Source organism: Peromyscus maniculatus, chromosome X (genome assembly GCF_049852395.1).
Source record: "Peromyscus maniculatus bairdii isolate BWxNUB_F1_BW_parent chromosome X, HU_Pman_BW_mat_3.1, whole genome shotgun sequence".
In the NCBI taxonomy this organism is placed as follows: domain Eukaryota; kingdom Metazoa; phylum Chordata; class Mammalia; order Rodentia; family Cricetidae; genus Peromyscus; species Peromyscus maniculatus.
The window spans coordinates 65,705,862-65,725,353 of NC_134875.1; positions in this window are offsets into that span (position 1 = coordinate 65,705,862).

Here is a 19,492-nt window from a genome sequence, read left to right on the forward strand (position 1 = left end):
ATATATATATATATATATATATATATATATATATATATATATATATATATTTGCAAAGAGTTGTTATTGTACAAGTGTTCCCTTGATAGCTGAGGAAGAAACCACAACAAACATAATTAGTACTCAATGTTTGTGTGTAGAATGCTGTTCTGGGACAAAATGTAAATGGGCAGAAGTGAATTTGTTAAAATTGCTCTTTTCCACTCCTCTATCAGTGCCCATTACCTTCCATGTAAGAAACCAATGATATAACAAGAAAGTGTGGCCCAGCAGTGGTGGTGCACTCCTGTAAGGACTCCGGAGGCAGAGCCAGGTTGATCTCTGTGAGTTGAAGTCCAGCCTGGGCTACCAAAGTGAGTTCCAGGAAAAGAACAAAGCTACATAGAGAAACCCTGTCTCAAAAAACAAAAACAAATGAGAGAGAGAGAGAGAGAGAGAGAGAGAGAGAGAGAGAGAGAGAGAGAGAGAGAGAGAGAGAATGCATGGGTTTTCTGATCATATAAACTTTCACTGGATTCTAATCCTAGATTTACTACCCAGTGTCTTTCAGTAATTCACAAACTTCAGTTCCTTTGCTGAAAAAAAAAATAAGAATATAGATATCTAAGTATTTGACTTGTCTTCTTTCCTTTTTCCTTCCCTCTTCCTTCTCTTTCTGTCTGTCTGTCTCTCTGTCTTTCTCTCTCTCATATTTCTCTCACTCCTATCTCTGTCTCTTTCTCACTGCCCCTCCTCTCTTTCAGTTTCCTTTTACTTTCTCCTTTTCTTACTTTCTTTATCTTTTTCTTACTTCCTTTATCTCTCTCTCTTTCTTTCTTTTTTCCCTTCCATCCTTCTTTCTTTCTTTCCTTCCTTTCTTTCTCCCTCCCTCCCTTCTTTCTTTTGTTCTTTTTCTTTCTTTGTTCATTTTTGCTATTTGCTTTTTTTCCAGTCCTTGGAATCAAACAGAGGACCTTAGACATACTAAGAAAGCTTTCTACCAGTGATCTTAGATACCTCTCTCTAACATATACAGTTCTCTAGATGACTGAAAGATTCCCCGCAAGTTGCCATCACAGAATTTGCATCTGTTGTTCAATAAATACTATTTCATTTCCAAAATTATTAATACTGTCTGCCAAAACAATTCCATGAGATATACATGTTTGTACATATGTGTGTGATTGTGTACATTTGTGCTTTTATTATTACTAGTAGTATCATTACTATCAGTGTATAGCTGGGGAACTAGAGGTTCAATGAGATGAAGTGACTTAAATAGACCAATGATGAAAGAGATAGAATTTAAATCTTTTTTTTTTTTTTTTTTTTTTTTTTTTTTTTTTTTTTTTTTTTGGTTTTTCAAGACAGGGTTTCTCTGTGTAGCTTTGCGCCTTTCCTGGAACTCACTTGGTAGCCCAGGCTGGCCTCGAACACACAGAGATCCACCTGCCTCTGCCTCCCGAGTGCTGGGATTAAAGGCGTGCGCCACCACCGCCCGGCTAGAATTTAAATCTTAATGTTCCAGAGTTTATGCCTTTAACTGTCCAGTTAATGATTTAACTATTAATGGTTATTCTTGGAAACAGGATAGTAAATGATGACACATTGCCAGAAAAAAATATTCTGTAATTTTACATGGAGTGCCTTTGTGTGTGTGTGTGTGTGTGTGTGTGTGTGTGTGTGTGTGTGTGTGATAGCAGTATTTCGTAGATTTAAATTTCTCTTCAGAATTCTTTCCTTCCTCACATTGTTAAGGAACTATGAACATAGCCTAGATTATTGAAAGATCAAACTAAGAATATCATTAATATTTTCTGGCTTGACTCTGTTGTTAACATCTTTTAGCCCAGTAACTTAATGCATGTTCTTTGGATAAGTTTAATGAGGACAGACTTATGTAAACTAAAATTAAATCACATTTGTTTACTGAAGTGTAAGGTACCCATTAGGCAAAACAATCTAATTTAGAAAATGTTGAGAGATCCAAAGATTAGGAATAAAAATAATTGTGAGTCAGCACTTTATAATGTGAAGTTTTTTTTGTTTGTTTGTTTGTTTTTTAGAAAGAAAAGACATATTTAGTACTCAGTCTAGAACATCTTAACAGAACACCCATGGTCTTAAATGATTGTAGAAAAATGAAGTGTATGATTAAAACAGACATGATTATTTAATGAACAACATTTTCCCAGACTTTTGAATTAATAGTTTTATGAACAGACTAATTCCAAATGAACAAATAAATAGCTCAAATTCTGGAGCCACATATATGATTTTGCTTTATAATTCCATTATAATATATAATGCATCCAGAAATATGAGTTCTAGTAAGAAATCTTAGAGATAAAGTAGCAGAAGGAACTTTATGTTGTTGGGTTAAAAGAGCAACTGTTTGCATATTTCATGGGGCAGTTTTACATATAAAGTGATATCTGTATATATCTATATCTATCTATCTATCTATATATATATTGCTAAAGCAAAATATGTATTAATTGTGATAAGTAAGGTGGAATGTTTGAGTGGAAACATACTTTTCTTTGATACATCCTAAATCAATTGAGCAATTTTTATTATTTACAAGAAACAAATTCTAGTCGAAAGAATTTTATCAAAACAGCCAAGAAAACTTCTCTTCAAGAGTGTTAGGTAATAACTGTCCTACTTTTTCATCTTTCTCCTAGTAATTTATCTTTCTTTTCAATTTGTTCCAAAGTTCTAACACTGAAGACACTTCCCAATGCACTTTACCCTCTCTCCCTTTGGTCCAGGAGACAGGGATCATCAGTAGATTCAATATAGTCACTGTTTCTCAGAGTGCAAGGTCATGCACTTTTTTGCCCTAGAGAGTTGACAGTGATTAACTGGTCCTAACAGCAGTTGCTCTCCCACTTAAGGTACAGATTTTGTATTGCTTATGGCCTCTAAGAGAATTATTGCATTCAAGGAAATGCTAAAATATTCTCATAACCTAGAAGATAGAAAAAAATTGCTGGCCAACATGTTATTTTCTTCGAATGCTTTCAATAATACATTATCAATTTTGATTAAAATAGCCTATGTAAGAAGCCATCTTATGAGCCTATAGATCAGATACATGTATTTCTTCACTTATCAAAAGATGATTACCACATTGAAAATGACAATAAAGCCATGTCTTGGAACACAGTATGTTTCATAGATTGATGAGTACAGGAGGAGGTGAGATATTGGAAGAAATTCACTGCTTGATGACAAGACATAAAGCAGTGAAATTTTGAATTACTGTCTATTTTGTCTTTTCCATAGCTTCTCTGTTGAAGAGTAAACATTTTGTTTCAAACAAAAATTTCTTGATTACTATAGATCAATCAGCTTTAGAATATACAGTATTAATAACAGCTGTGAAAACAATGTTTTACCCTAAAATACAATAATTATGGAGTCACTGAGTTCTTTATAATCAACTCATTATATATTTACCTATGTGGATAGATTATGCTTGTGGGTCAGGTTTCTTTTTCCCCTTTTATATATTTTAGTCCACACTAATTTTTTGCTCTTATAGCTCTAGGCTGGAAAAAAAGTTAGAAAATTTGCTAAGCACACAGTGTAACTCATGCCATGGAAGTCACACCATGTCCTGAAGAAAAGCAAGAGAGGTTTTACACATGTGAAAATGTCTGGAATTCTTGAATATTAGTACCTTTTAAGGATAAACTTGTTCATCTGTTCTGAATGTTTCTGGATGTGCCTGTTTACTTCCTTGAACAAGTAGTATATTTCTCATGTTTGTTATATTATCATGACCTTTCAATTCTACAGTTGTTTTTGTTAAAGACTGAAATGTCTCCATGAATCCAGTTATTCAAGGCTGTTCATTAAATGTCATCTATCATCTTATGCGTGGAAACCAAAGAGAACAAGATTCTCATTTCTCCTAGTGAAAAATGGGTATAGGATTCAGAGAAGAGGTAAGAGTAGATGATGACAGATTTAACTGGTAGAGATAAAAAGCAATGTTATTAAGACTGGCTCCAGTCTCAGTCAGTTCATGTTAAAGCAGAGTTATGCCATTCCCAAATTCTCTAAATAGAGTATTTCATCAACATATACTTAGTACCTCTTAACTCTTTTATTGTTTTTGCCCAGGGGACATTGCTGCTTATTATCTGATTGGTAAACAACTTCTAGACTTGGCCTAACTGTTTTTCTTTGTTAGAGGAAGTTACTTGTGCTCTGCCTATTTAGAAAGGGAGGCCTATCCTGCTTAATGCTGCTGCTGTGAACTTATGAATACATGTCTAACTGTAGAATGTGTGATTAACAAACCAACCAGATTAACTAAACTAATGATACATTCTTAACCCTTTATCACTAATAAAGGTGAGATGGTTCTGAACCTAACTCTCCTTTGTTCTGTTTTTCAGTTTGTTCAGAAACTGATGAGGTAAATCCCCTCAAATCTCAAATGCATGCCAAAATATTAAACTAAAATGTTGAATGAATATCATATTTTATTGTATTTACACTTATTATTTGCACTATTGAAAAAATTCAAGGAATTAATTCAAATTTTAATATTAAGCTTTGGAAAAATATCATGTCATATACATACTTCAAATTCATTAAATGCTTTACCTTAAATGTGAAAATTAAATTAAAGGCTTTAAATCCAAGAAAGCATTGAATCAGGAAACCTTATAACTCTACAGTTATTATGTGAACTTTGTGTTGGAATTTCACATATTTTCACAGGAATGAGGTATAGAAAGAATAATGTTGACTGAAAATATGCTGCTGATCTCTAAAATTTTCAGTCTTCCTTTAGATAAAAGTGATAAAATCATTCTACTGATGGGGATATTTGATTAATAATTAAGATAACTTTTAAAAATGTCATTGTAACACCTAAGGGTAAACAGACACCCACACAAGGGAACTTGACTATAGTCCTGTTGTATTATTTTTGAACTATATGCTCTCAAGACAACCGCATAGGATTTTGAGTTTCCATTTTTACACACATGAAATACGACATGAGCTTTTTAATATTCTTTTGCCTTTTGAACATATGAATTCTAATACCTACTATGGGTGTTATAATGAAAAGAATAAAAACAAAGAGACAAAATTATGTGATTTAATTATTGATAAATAACACATAGGAATCTGGGGACATATATATCTTCCACTGATCAGCTAATTTTGTCACATTAAAACTGGGTCTGTATGGAAGATGCAATCATCCTATATACCCATATTTATATGCAAAATATTTTATAAGCTTAGCATTTGTAGGATGCTCAGCAAATGATAGATATTGCACTACTTATTTAAAATTTTTATCCTTAACCTTTTATCTGCATTTTGTTCAAATGGAAATGAAAACATCCTGTTGGTGGCAGCAATAATTTAATTTTACCATTCACAAAACAAATGAAGAATTAGATTTATAGGAAATTATGTAGAAGCAAGTTACCAGTATTATAAAAGAGTTTTTCAACTCCAACATCTTGAAACACAATTTAGTCTACCAGTGTTTGAGACCAGTCAAAGTCATTACATTGCTACATATGTATATCCATCTATGTTGTGTAGTTCCAGAATATAAAATACCAGTGACATTTCCAGTGCTGCAAGAATGTTAAAATATTTTTATATCCAGTCTTGATTATTTCCTTTGTATTTGTCCATAAATAGCTGAATATTTTACTGAGATTAGTTTACACATCAAGAATGACAATTTAGGGGAGACAATACTGAACAGCCAGTTTAAGGGGAAAATGTTCGGATTTATAAGCTATTTTAAATCTCCTTGAAATTTTCTCTTCCCTTGTTTTATTTTAGCTCCAAAATATCCATTATTTTTGTATTTATGGACATGACTATGTATTTGTGTTATCAATGAGTACTGGTTCTATATTATGGACCTAAACTAAAGATATGCACATTGTATGCTCTGTTCTTCAACAAAGTGAATCACAGATGTACATAGATACAGCACAGAGTCAATTTCTATAATTAGAGAAACAATGATCATGACTCTTACTACCCAGTTTATAGCACTAAAACCAAGTCACAATTTTATTAGTGGAACAGTGGGAAATATGAAATTTCATCCTATCTGATGAATCAGTCTATATTTGTACAAATTCCTCCAGGTGGTACATATTCAAATTAAAATTACAAAGAGGAGCCACAGGATATAGTTTAACTGGTAAAGACTCTTGTTGCTAGGCCTGAAGACCTGATGTTTATCCACAGGACACATTGGTTGTCCCTTGACTTCCACTCACGTGCCATGGCATGATTATGTAGATGTGCACACACACACATATTAAACAAACAAACAAGTAAATAAATAAACAAATGTAGTAAAATTGAATAGCTTTGGATTAAGCAATAGGTTTGTGGACACATGGTTTTCATGCAGCCTCACCACTTAAGAATATCAGAACATCATATAAAACCACACTATCTCGAGAATAGCATGGACTTGAATACCTAGAACTTAGTCCTAGACACAGTATTTGTAAAGCTTCTCCTAAGAGACTCCTACACACAACCAAAGTTGAACACAACAAATTTATCAACTTCCCACTTAAAATTAGTGGGTACTAGACATAATGAGATGCCAAATATATTAAGAAAACATCTACTATAGTTATTAATGTGCAAGGTAGACTGGGCAGCACAGGCTTATGCTTGTGCAGTTGACTAGGAAGGAATTGTTCACTAAGGAAGTTGCCATAACTTGGTCTTTTAAAGTGTCTGCAACTTTGAATTGGGTTTCAGGTGTCAAAGCATCAATAAAATAATCTAAAATCCTACCACATACAAAACTTGTGATTTTTCCTCAAATATATCACCCTCATTCTCAGATGTGAGTTTCAGGGAACCACCTAGCTGTAAATATATTATGCTTCTGTAAGTAACCTAGGTTATCTGTTGCTTTTCTCTTTCTCTTTGTCTGTGCTATCAATATTTAAAAGACATAACCTATTTCTTCTTGGAAAAGAATCATCAAAGAAAAAAAGCTATTTTGATAGCAGGGACTGAGAGATTTCTTTAAACTATTTATGTATGTAGAAGATTCTGTCAGAAAGAAAGGAAAAATCCTCACAAAGTAAAATAAGAAGAAATATTAAAAGCTGTGGAAATGGGGAAAATGAATATATTTGTTCTTTCATTGTACCTTTAGGAAACTTTTGTAAAATATAACAGCTCTTAAGAGCCATAACAAAAGTTCAGACCATTTCAGCTTCCTGTCACCAACCTCCATCAGAGATTTATGGAATTCTTACTTTAGAAGCTGTAAATGTAGGAACTCATCTTTGCCTCCTTTTCTTATTTGTATCTCTCAGTAGTGTCTTAACACCTAAACCAGTCAATTCTGCAATGTGTTTCTATCAAGTTCTTTGAGCTACTCAAACAAATTACCATAGGACTGATTCCTTAAAAGTGAAAATTTATTCAGGCTAGAGAGATGGCTCAGGAGTTAAGACCACTGGCTGCTCTTGCAGAATCCCTGTGTTAGATTCCTAGTACACATGGTGGCTTACAACCATCTCTGATTGCAATTCCAGGTCACACATATGACACAATGACATATATGCAGGCAAAACACTCACATACATAAAAAAGAAATTTAACCTTTCATAGTCATGAAGGCAGAAGTCCAAACTCACTACCATTGGGTTGAAATTAAGTTATGGAAGAGTGCTAATCATTGTCCTGTGCAGGCTCAAGAGGAAAACCTTTTTTTTTTCCTCTGGCATAATGGTGGTTGTTGGCAATCTGTGACTTGATTTGCATCGTCAACCAAATGTATGTTCTGATTTTGCATTGCCTTTTTCCTCTGTGTTTTTGTATGTGTGTATAGTCTCCCATACTCTCATTTTCATAATATTGTTGGGTTTGTATTTAGGTTCAATTCAAAAACTCAATATATGCCATCTCAACACATTTAACTTAATCATAGCTGAAATAAATTCTTTGACTAAATAAAGCAAGATTTATAGTTTCAGTGATTTCTTTAAGCAATAGAAAGGACTTCCATGTATAAGGAAAAATTTATGAGTTATATTTACAATTATTATACATCTAAAAAACATGATTTCTTATGTAAAACAAGATTCATTTTTTTTCAGTCTATTCTTTTCTGTCTAAATGTCCCCATCATGTTGAATTGCTAATTCCTCCTGGTTCCAACAATATTCTAAACAGTATTTTTACTTTTTCAATTATGTACCTTGTTTAGCTTCCAAAAATTATTCTATGTGATGCTGGTGTCACTAAAAGTAAAAGCATGATCTAGTTCCATTACAGAATGTTTTCCCTAATATTTAAGCAGCTATTTCTAGCCAGTGTCCACTTTTATGCAATATAAGACTGATTAGATCAATCCTTTGTAAAGTTTCTAACATATCTTAATCATGAAGAATTTATATAGACTCCTTAGCATAACAATTGACTTTTTTTCTTTTACCAGCCTCACATAAAATCTTTCAGACTAGAAATTGATGGATATTGCACTTATATCAGCTGTGTTATTTTACTCACAGGAAATAAATGCTCTTGGAATTATATGAACAGGTTAATGACATCTCTTTAGTTACAATTAGCCTATGAATATGATAGTTGAGTCTTCCAGATGCTCCAATTTTTCATTTACCTTGATCGGTATTATTTTTATGGGCCAGGGAAATGGCTCACCAGAGAGAGATGGTTTGCTGAGTTATATTGCAGGGACCAATAAGGTGGAAGAAGAGAACTGACTCCTACAAGTTGTCCTCTAGCTCCATTATTCATACCATGGTGTTTACACACACACACACACTCACACACACACACACACACACACACACACACACACACCACATTGTGATGTAATATTATAAAAAAATATCTTTTACATGCTGAGACTAGAACTTTTGTTGAACTTCACAGCCAAAGTTAATAATACACTTTGATGTCACTCAAGACTTAAAACTGCTGTTCTTTTGTATACTCCAATTGTTTGTTTGACCTGCCTTTAAGAGAACAATGTGAAAATCAACATTACTTGCCTTGAATTTCCCATGTAATCAACTTTTACAACCTAAGCTAATACGTAGCTTCAATCTTATATTAGTACTCTTCCATGATCCTGACCCAGACTAATGCATGTATATCATTTGCTGAAAACAGGAACAATAGAAGTTGAAAGTAATTATATAAAATGAACATCAACTATAAATATTGAACACAGCATTTATAGATATTTGTTGATAAAGATGTTTGTAGTACGGTTTTTTATTTGGGTCAGAAGGGTCAGTTGGATCTAGTAACTTATTCCCTTGTAAAGTTCAGTTAAAATTTTCTGTAAAGCATCTCATTCCTTCTCCATATAATACTCTCTGTGGTAGTCATGAAGACAGAGCAAAACCCTTTGTGAAGTACGGACTCACATGGTCCCAAAACAAAAAGGCATATAGAGACACATGGGTACAGATAAAAACACAGACAAAGGGACAGATTCACCAGACAGCCTTCATGTTGGCACAGGGTAATGTTCATATAAAAGATAGAAAGTGCAATACACACACACACACACACACACACACACACACACACACACACACACACACCAGATAAATAAGTAAATGTAATAAAAAATAAAGACTATGTTTGCAGTGCTTCCCAGCGCCAATCTCAAAATAGTTACTTGAAAATCATTTGCTGACTCATTTTAAAAGAGCAACTTGTTCAATGATTGAAAAAGAAGGTTGTCTTTTGTTAGAGGGAAATTCTGGTTGAATTCTCCTTGAATTATGATTTAAAAAGACTAGTATGACCTGGCAATAGTGATGATCACTTCCCTTGGTCAAATTGTTCTTAAAAAAAAAAAAAAAACCTGCTTGTTAAGGGTTACACAGCTTGGTTTCTTTTTTTTCCCCCGAGAAATTCTAAATATTTCAAATGTAATTAGCACTTCAAGATATGGTTTTAATATGATTCCCATCCACATTGTCTGCATCTCATTCTATGGAATTATCCCCATTTGAAATAGTGTGAAAGAAGCTGGGATGTTAACCATTTACCTTTTTCTGATTCACTGGTTACTTCTTTTTAAAAAATTTCACTACTTTTCAAGTCTACAAATGTATGAATATATATGCTTTTTTTCTATTAATAAATACCCAGTGGAAAATGCATATATAGCCAACTGCAATTATGTAAGCTGTATCTGAAAAGATAGGTAATAAATATTAGGAAAGAGTAAGTATGTCTAATTTTGATGGCATTTGTATTTATTATGACATGCGGATAATATATTAGGAAAGAAGAACTATATCCAACTTTGATGGAATTTGTGTTTATTGTAACAGAATACTGATATCTAGTGGAATAAAATAATATTTTTAAATTGTAACCATTATAAACAAATATTATTGAGTAACCAGAAAGTCTGTTTATATTTCCCCAAATGCAGCCAGTTTCACAATTCAGTGTATGGGATGAAATTTGCAATTGTGGTAATGCCTTGAATTCAAACAAGCAAACAAACATTGCAATATAAAACTTAAAGATCATGATTGAACATATGGTATTTCTTTTCCTTTGTGACAATTTCCAGTTGGAATTGCATGGGTTTGGAATACTTAGAGAGGATGCTAATATCTTTTTTGCTCCTTAACTCTTTAATACATAGATAAAAATGAAATTTTTGATTTCTTAAGACACATTAATGCAATCAAATAAAACAAAGTGAATTACAATCCTGGGTGCTAAAGAAGTGTACAAATAATTCCATTATTCTCCTTTCCAACAGTTTATAGAGTTTATTCCACAAAACTAAGGAACATAAGACAAATTGTATAGTTATGATTGCCATATAGTGGGTTAATTCTCTGTAGGCCAGAGTGTTTTGTCCTGAATAGCTTGGCTCCTTAACCTTACTATAGGGCCATGAAAAGATGAAGAAAGGACAGATATACAGGCACAATTGCAGAAAAGATGGAGTCAAGCAGATCATGCACACTCTGACAGAGCAGTATCTACTAACCAGCAATATCAAATTTTATTGTGCCAATTATTTACAGCATAAGGGGGGATAGTTAGCCATTCTCATTAGAAGGTCTCTATAGACCAGCAGTCTCTGGCTATGAACATCCTGGAGGGAGCTGGGGTTGCTGGATTTTTAACACATTGCCAACATTCTTACCCAGACCAGAGGAAGACTTTGCAAAATTCCCATGGGTCTGAGGCATTCATTCTTGACATTGTTGTGCCTATGTCAACAATACACATTCACTCAAGAATTCCTACATTCCCTACACCAGAGCTTTAGTTCACTGAATATCTGGTTAAAATTTCCTGAAATGTGATATGCATGTTTCCTATCCAATTAAATATGTTATGCTGTCATTTAAGTGTATATTAATGACTCAGAATAATTATTCTAAAATGTAGATTTGCTTATAGTCTAGAAGCTGCAATGACCTCAGCAGTGTTCTGGTACTCCTTTTTCTAAAAAGACGGTGATGTGAGCTTTCATTTAAATTTATTTCTTATTTCTCTGTATAGAGGTAAAATAAATTAATATTTTGAGCAACATGATATGGCTCTCTTTATATACAATTAGTTATTGGACTGAGTATTAAAACTGAGTGTTTTCTAATTCTCCATATGACCTTCTTATTTGCCATGTCCACAATTTCCTTCTGAGTTGGCTGCAGGATTCACAACACTAACTCTTATTTTTTATACTTTTCAAAACACATCATGGACTTCACGAACTTGTATGTATATTCTTTTATTAGCAATATTAACTCTGGATTTAAGCAAATTAACCATCACCATTTAAAAAATTAAAAGCATGACACAGTGGAGGGTATAAATTAAGAGTGACTTATTTGTCACAATCACCATCATCAGATAACAGCAATCCTGTTGATGAATTCAATACTTAAATATTTTCTTTGGCTTCAGTTATATTTGACTGCTGGGAATGTTTTTCTGTATGCTGTGAAAGTGTTGCTCTGATTGATTGATAAATAAAACAGTGATTGGCCAGTAGCCAGGCAGAAAGAATAGTGTGGGCGGGATAAGGAGAAAGGAGAATTCTGGGAAGTAGAAGCGTGAGTCAGGAGACACTGCCAGCCACTGCTGTGAGAAGTAAGATGTAAAGTACCAATAAGTCACAAGCCATGTGGCAACTTATAGATTAATAGAAATGGGTTAATTTAAGATATAAGAACTAAATAGCAAGAAGCCTGCCATGGCCATACAGTTTATAAATAATATAAGTCTCTGTGTGTTTAATTGGGTCTGAGCAGCTGCAAGATCTGGGTGGACACAGGATTAGTCCAACTACATTTGACTGATAGTAGAATTCCAGAAAAGAATTATTTTCTGTGTTAAAATAAAAATGAAAGCCTTGCGTTATCCTTACACAATGCACTGATTTTTCCAAGAAATGTCACCTTTCTTATGCATTGTATCCTGAATACCATGCAATTTTCAAAGGAGTAATGAGGTAATTATCATGAATGAGGGAGGGGGCCGACTGAGTAAAAGAGTGAATACACATAACACTTACATATATACTATATGTATGTATGTATGAATGTATGTATTTATTGCCTTTGAAAAATGTATATTGCCATTTCAAAATGAAAATTACAGAGAACTACATCATTCTCGATATGAAAACCTGTCACTTGTTAATGTGTCAACTATAAGTTCTCTGTTCTCTGAAATTTTAATTTAATATGAGGTAACATCCAGAACATTAAATTTTTAATAAATCCACCAGATGGTTCTGATACATGTGATACAGTGATGACACATTGAGAAGTAATGTCTGGACTGACAGTCTGTAACCACAAATGCACATTTGAATCATCTGAGAAGATTTAAGAAATCTCAGAGCTTGAGCCTCATCTCAGACCAATGAAATATAATCTGTGAGTGTGAGACATGGGTATTGTGATTTTTTTAAAAGCTGTCTAGGTGATTTTGAAATGTAGCTGTGATTGAGAACCAAGAGTATAAAAGTAGAGAGTGTATTTTTTCCTTTGGTTCTAAAGGACACACAAAAAAATGGGTGAAAAACTTGGGGATGAGGGAGAAATGGAAAGCAAATGTTTCTGTCTGTCCATGCATTGGCTCATGCTTTGTCACCAGGGGAAAAGGGTGATACTTTGGAAAAATCGAGGATGATTACACTTTCCAAGGTTTCTTTCTTGAGACTTACAGAAATAAGTTATAAAAAAAAATCTCTTCTCCAATTGCTTCCAGCTGATTTCAGACTGTTGTACAACTGCAAAATCGTTCCTCTAACCTAACTGTAATGGTGGACTTGGTTCACAGCCCTACTTTTCATTGGAGAACCATGTTGCTGCTACATAGAATTTTCAAAATCTTGTACTTACCTGTCACCAGGCAGGAGGACCATACAGAGTTTTACACTTGGAAATTGCCTACTCACTGCTTCTCTTTTTATTTTGTACTCTGGTTTTGTTAATTGAGTTTGCCTTCTTCAATATTGACTGGTACTTGTTTTGAACCCTGTAGATGAAAAAATGGTTTTCCAATTATCTGTTGTATACTTAGGTATTATGATGGATTCTGAACGTAATGTATATAACAGATACTCAAAAGGACTGATGTGCTTAAGGTGGAATATCACAAGTCTTAACCTTGTATTTGTTGGTGTTAAATGTTTATTTTTATTTAAATTCATGAGAATACATGCAAAAATAATTCAAAGAAAATCCATATATCCTTTATTCATATTCACCAGTTGTTTGTATTGTTTCTCAGTCTCTTAGAGGGAGGGGAGTATTGGGTTGAGATTATATATAATACTTTCAGTTCAAACAGATAGTTTCAATTCCAATTCAATGTTCCACAGTACATATTTTATTACCACCTTTTTAAAAAATGGTGTATTCAGCCGGGCGGTGGTGGCGCACGCCTTTAATCCCAGCACTCGGGAGGCAGAGCCAGGCGGATCTCTGTGAGTTCGAGGCCAGCCTGGGCTACCAAGTGAGTTCCAGGAAAGGCGCAAAGCTACACAGAGAAACCCTGTCTCGAAAAACCAAAAAAAAAAAAAAAAATGGTGTATTCACCAACAGTGGAGAAACTTCATTCCCATAACCTTCAATAGAGTTACTTTTTAAAGAAACCAGAAGTAAACAAAGGTAGTTTTACATTTTCTCACTCATTCCACTATAAAAACTTTGTCTGGAGTTTAAAATTTCAATATCAGTCCTTTACAACTAGGATCCTGCTGGCCAATATCCCAGTTTGCTTTCTCCTGGGGTTAGTGTCTTTATCTTAACAGGTTGGTAAGTCCTAATCTCCATTTGATGTTACACTTAACAGAAGTTGAATGTTCACTTTCTTGAATTTTATTTACTACCAGTTTTTGAAAGCATTTTTAAAACCCTAATATCGATGTTTTTATTATGGTCTTTTCATAATTGCTTCAGCAGATCTGTGTCACATGTGAGCCATTTTACTTCTAGGCAGGTCCACTTTCAGGCCGGTATGTGAAAGAATTTATAGTCTATTTTAATCTGTGAAAAATTTATATGTATATATTGTTTATGTGTGTGCATCTGCATGTAGAGAGAATTGTGAATCTATTTAGAAATGATTCATTGACAGGCACTAAAGAAAGTCAGTGTTAGCAAGTATTGCCAAAATTGTTCATTTTTCTCAGTGTTGCAAATATATAATATATTCAGGTGATTTTCAGAAGATAAGATTTTTTTCTTGGAAAAATTACATTCTTTTGCAGCATCATAAATTTCTGTCTTTTTTATGCCAACTATATGTATCCTTCTAATGCTCCATCTCACTTTGAAATGTCAAAGTCATCCTTCTGAAAAGTCACACAATTAGGTTAAATATATTGCCTAATAAAATTTTTTTACCTTCTCCATGAGCACTGGAATAAGTATAAGAGGCCGTTTAGAACCATTCACACAGCATATGGCCTTAACTTATTTAATTTGAATAAACAGTGTTTAAATGATTTGAAATATATTTGAAAAAAGTCAAGCACTACTGTTTGTTGAAGAGTGTGAGGGAAAAAGATAGCACTGAAGATTAAAACCTCTAGAGTCAGAGTAAACCAAGTACAAACTATTTCTGTAAGATTCATTTGTATCTTCTGTAAAATGCTTATATCATGCTTTTTTGTTTGCAGTTAGTACATTAAATGAGCTTCATGAGCCTTGAATACATGGCTCTGCCCTAACTTTACAAACACAGAAATAACACGGGGTCTTATTTGAACAAATAAGGCTCCAGATGTTCAATTGTTGATAACACACATTATTAATCCAGTTTCAGAATCAATTAATAAGGATCACTGTGAGTAGAAGATGAATAGTAAAGTATCCAAGTTATTAAGGTGTTTTTGAAGCAGTAGCTTAGCATCACCCTTTCACAGTCATGGAACTGCCTACCTGAAGGTAAATTTGATTCTTCAGAGCATGCCAATTATTCAGAGTTGCTGTTTCACACTATTCAGATGTGAAAGCTGGACGAATACTTAAAATTTTCAGGTTCTTGATCCACTACCTTAATTTAAAAACAATGGCTGTATGCAAAATCCACCTTCTAGATACCTTACTTTACATCAATAGAATGGAGTAAGTGGTAGGTTAAGGGGCATAGAGGTTAAATGTTCTTCAGTGAAACCAGGATTAAAGAGTAAATATTTCCCCTAATACTTCTATAGTTTAGAGATTTACCCAGTTACTAATGTATTAAAAATGACAGATTGAGGCTATAGTTAATCTGTACCTTTGTTTTAAAAGTAAAACTGTGTGGAAAGAAGCCAAACATTTTTTCTTTTACTTGATAGATGTATAATACTTTCCGTGACTATGCAGACATGGTTTTGAGGTTAGTTTTCTGTTCAAATTAATGACCCTTACTTAAGTTTTTCTCAGCTGAATCTTTTACATGCTTATATTTCATGATTATTCAGCTTTCTCAAGAGAGATATTTTTTGGAAATGTAGCTTGTCCTTCTAAAACTCATGTGACCAGTCCTATGGGAATATGGAAAAGAGACAGGGCAAAGAGAAGCCTAACAATGACCTACGTGTGTATAAAGTTCTCTTGTCCATAATCACAGAAGAGGATACATATGTGCAAATAAATGGAGATTGAACTCACTGGCACTTTCAGAGTATGGTGGTTTTGATTAAATGGAAAGGAAAGGGAAACCCACAATTTTGGCATTTGCACTCTAGAGTGCAAATCTTATTTGATGTTGACACTACAACATCAATAGTAATAATGAAAATATTAAACAAAATTTCAATAGCTATTATATCAGTCACCATCTTGATTTTAAATACATTATTTTATACTATTAGCAATCATATATTATATATGCTGCAACTTTTTTGTTGTTGTTGATAAACTGGAACCTTTGCTCAGAGTATTTGTATATCTTTTATAAGATTTGTAATCTAAGTTGAATTACTGGCAACTCATTTAATTTTTTCTTTTTAAAGACTTTTCTATAATTTATATTACCGGGCTTTCTGTTACTGTAACTGAGATACTCATCCTAAAATGAAGAACAGGTTTTCTCAGCTCATGGAGTCAGAGTTTTCACTCAAATGGCTGTTTAGCCCCATCCCAATGGCCTTAAAGAGGCACAGTCAGTACATTATGACGGTGAAGTATGTTGTGAAGCAAGAATATTCACTTCATTACATCTGGGAATCAAAGGGAGGTAGAGAGCAGAAGGGGTTAGGATCACAATAGCATTTTTAAGGGTCTCCTCCATAAACTTTCTTGCATTAGTTCTCTTCTTTTAAGTGCTCTATCATTGCATCCCAACAGTGGCATAGCTAATTGGCCAAGCTAAAAGGCCAAAATATTGACCTTTTAACCAAACAACAATAAAGCCACTATTTTCTGTCTTCATAAGTTAAAATACAGATTTTCAATCTTTTAATGCATCCATATTTTAAAAACCTGAGTGTTTAAGTATAATTTGTTCATGAATTTATGTACTCCGGATCTTTATTCATATTTATCTGAAACTTAACAATATTGGGCCTACAATTTCAGCATGTCCAACCTTCCAAGCTCCTCATAAACCAGTGAATTATGATGGTCATCTCACTCTGCTACAGCAGCTTAGTCATCCTGGTATACTTCTGGACTGGATGTTAAGGGGGCTTTGTGAAATAAAATATACATTCTTGTGCTGAATAATTTTATGTCAACTTGATACAAACTAGAATTCTCTGAAAGGAGGGAGCCTCAATTGAGAAAGTGGCTCCATCAGATCTGTCTGTAAAGCATTTTCTTAATTAGCAACTGGTGCGGGGAGTGGAGGAGAGGAACCCAGCCGATTGTGACAGGGTTTCTCCATGTAGTTTTGGTGCCTGTCCTGGATCTCACTCTGTAGACCAGGCTTGCCTCAAACTCACAGAGATTCGCCTGGCTCTGCCTCCCGAATGCTGGGATTAAAGGTGTGTGCCACCAGCACCCGGCTGAACCTGGACTTTACTATTTCAGGCTTGTAATAATGGGTTCTATAAAAAAAAAAAAAAGCAGCCTGGGAAAGTATTGAGAAGCAAGCCTGCTGTGGATATCACTCTATATAAATAAAACACTGATGGCCAGTGACCAGGCAGGAAGTATAGGCGGGACAAAGAGAGAGGAGAATTGGGGAAACAGGAAGAAGGAGGAGAGACATTGCAGCCACCACCAGGAGAAGCAGCATGTAAAGATGCCGGTAAGCCACCAGCCACGTGGCAAGGTATAGATTTATAAAAATGGGTTAATTTAAGATATAAGAACAGTTAGCAAGAAGCCTGCCACGGCCATACAGTTTATAAATATTATAAGCGTCTGAGTGATTATTTTATACGTGGATTGTGGGACTGCGGGGTTTGGTGAAACCTGGAGAGAAGCCCTCCAGCAACACAAGCCAGTAAATCAGTACTTTTCTATAACCTCTGCACAAACTCCTACCTCCAGGTTCCTGCCCTTAAGCTCCTGTCTTGACTTCCTTAAGTGATAAACAATGATGTGGAAGTATAAGCCAAATAAATCCATTCCTCCTCAAAGTGGCTTTGGTCTTTGTGTTTCATCACAGTCATTGATTATAACCCTAACTAAGACACACTGATTATAATTTCAATGATCTTCATTTTTAAGTGATATATAATACAAACAATATACATATTAATAGAATACCATATAATATCATTTTTAAATATGTACATGTTACCTTCTGTTAAATCATATTAAACATATATGTTTCCTTAAATACCTATGATTTCTTCCTGGTGAAAACATTTAAAGTATTTTCATATAGTTTTTTGAGATACAAAATACATAATTGCATTTATAGTCACTTATTACTCAATACCACATTAGCCAATTAAATTCCTTAACAGATATATTTTATGTGACTTGAAAGCAATTTACTCTACACATCAAAATCCTACCCAGGTGATGCTTTCTTTATATGGGAGTTGGACAGTTAATACAGAAAGCAAATGCATTCTGACTCTGATTTAGGAAGAGAGGGGGAACACAGTATGTCACGAATAATGTGCTATGTTTTGCCAGGGTCACAGCTACATAACTTGGCTATATTCCCTTAAATTTCCTCAAGAGTTGACTGTCAGCTTCCACACAGCCCTGGTACCTATCATTGCAGGCTTGGAGACGCATCTGGGTCAATCTTAGAATTACAGAGAATGGGGACTGAGGTTGTTCAGGGCTATTGGGTGCTGGATTGGAGTGCCAGAGTGTGGAGAGTAACTAGATTGGAACGTACAAATTAGAAAGACATTCAAGTGGACTATGGCTTCTGTTCTTGCTGTGGTACTTCAGTGAGGCAAACCTGCTCTGGTATTTCTACTTCCTAACCCATGGCTACACTTATTATAAATATTATCTTATGACTAGCACTACTGATACTCCTCTTAGTACTTTAATTTCAAAATGAGATTTAAAGTTTTGAATGACATTGGAAGAGCAGCGTATGCTAAAGTGATTTTCTGTTAATATGTAGGCTAAAGCATTAAAGACTTTATTCTTTTGGTAGATGTTAATAGTTCTGTTACCATGGAACATTTATTCCTTTAATTTCATGTAAATTTAAATTTTATGATGTTTGCTTCTCCAAGATTATATAATCCATTTTTATTATTGAAAAGAATCACAATTATGCAAATGATTATATCCAAGGAGACAAGCAGCAATTAACTGTGAAAGACAGGCTGTTACTGTAAGAATTGTATTTGCACTGAATGGAATTGGACTTTTCTTAAAATAAACCTTTAATAAGAAAATTCAGATTTTAAAGGTAAGCAGTTCGTTGAGACAAGTTTGTACTCTTGCCATAATAGTTTTGCATTTTAATATTTATAGTTTTCTTTTACTCTAGTATGCTTTTAGCTCCTGCCTTATAAAAAAAGAACTGCTTCAGCAAGTAAGAGATATGCACTGAAAAGATCTCACTCAGGTTTATGTAACTTTAATCTAAC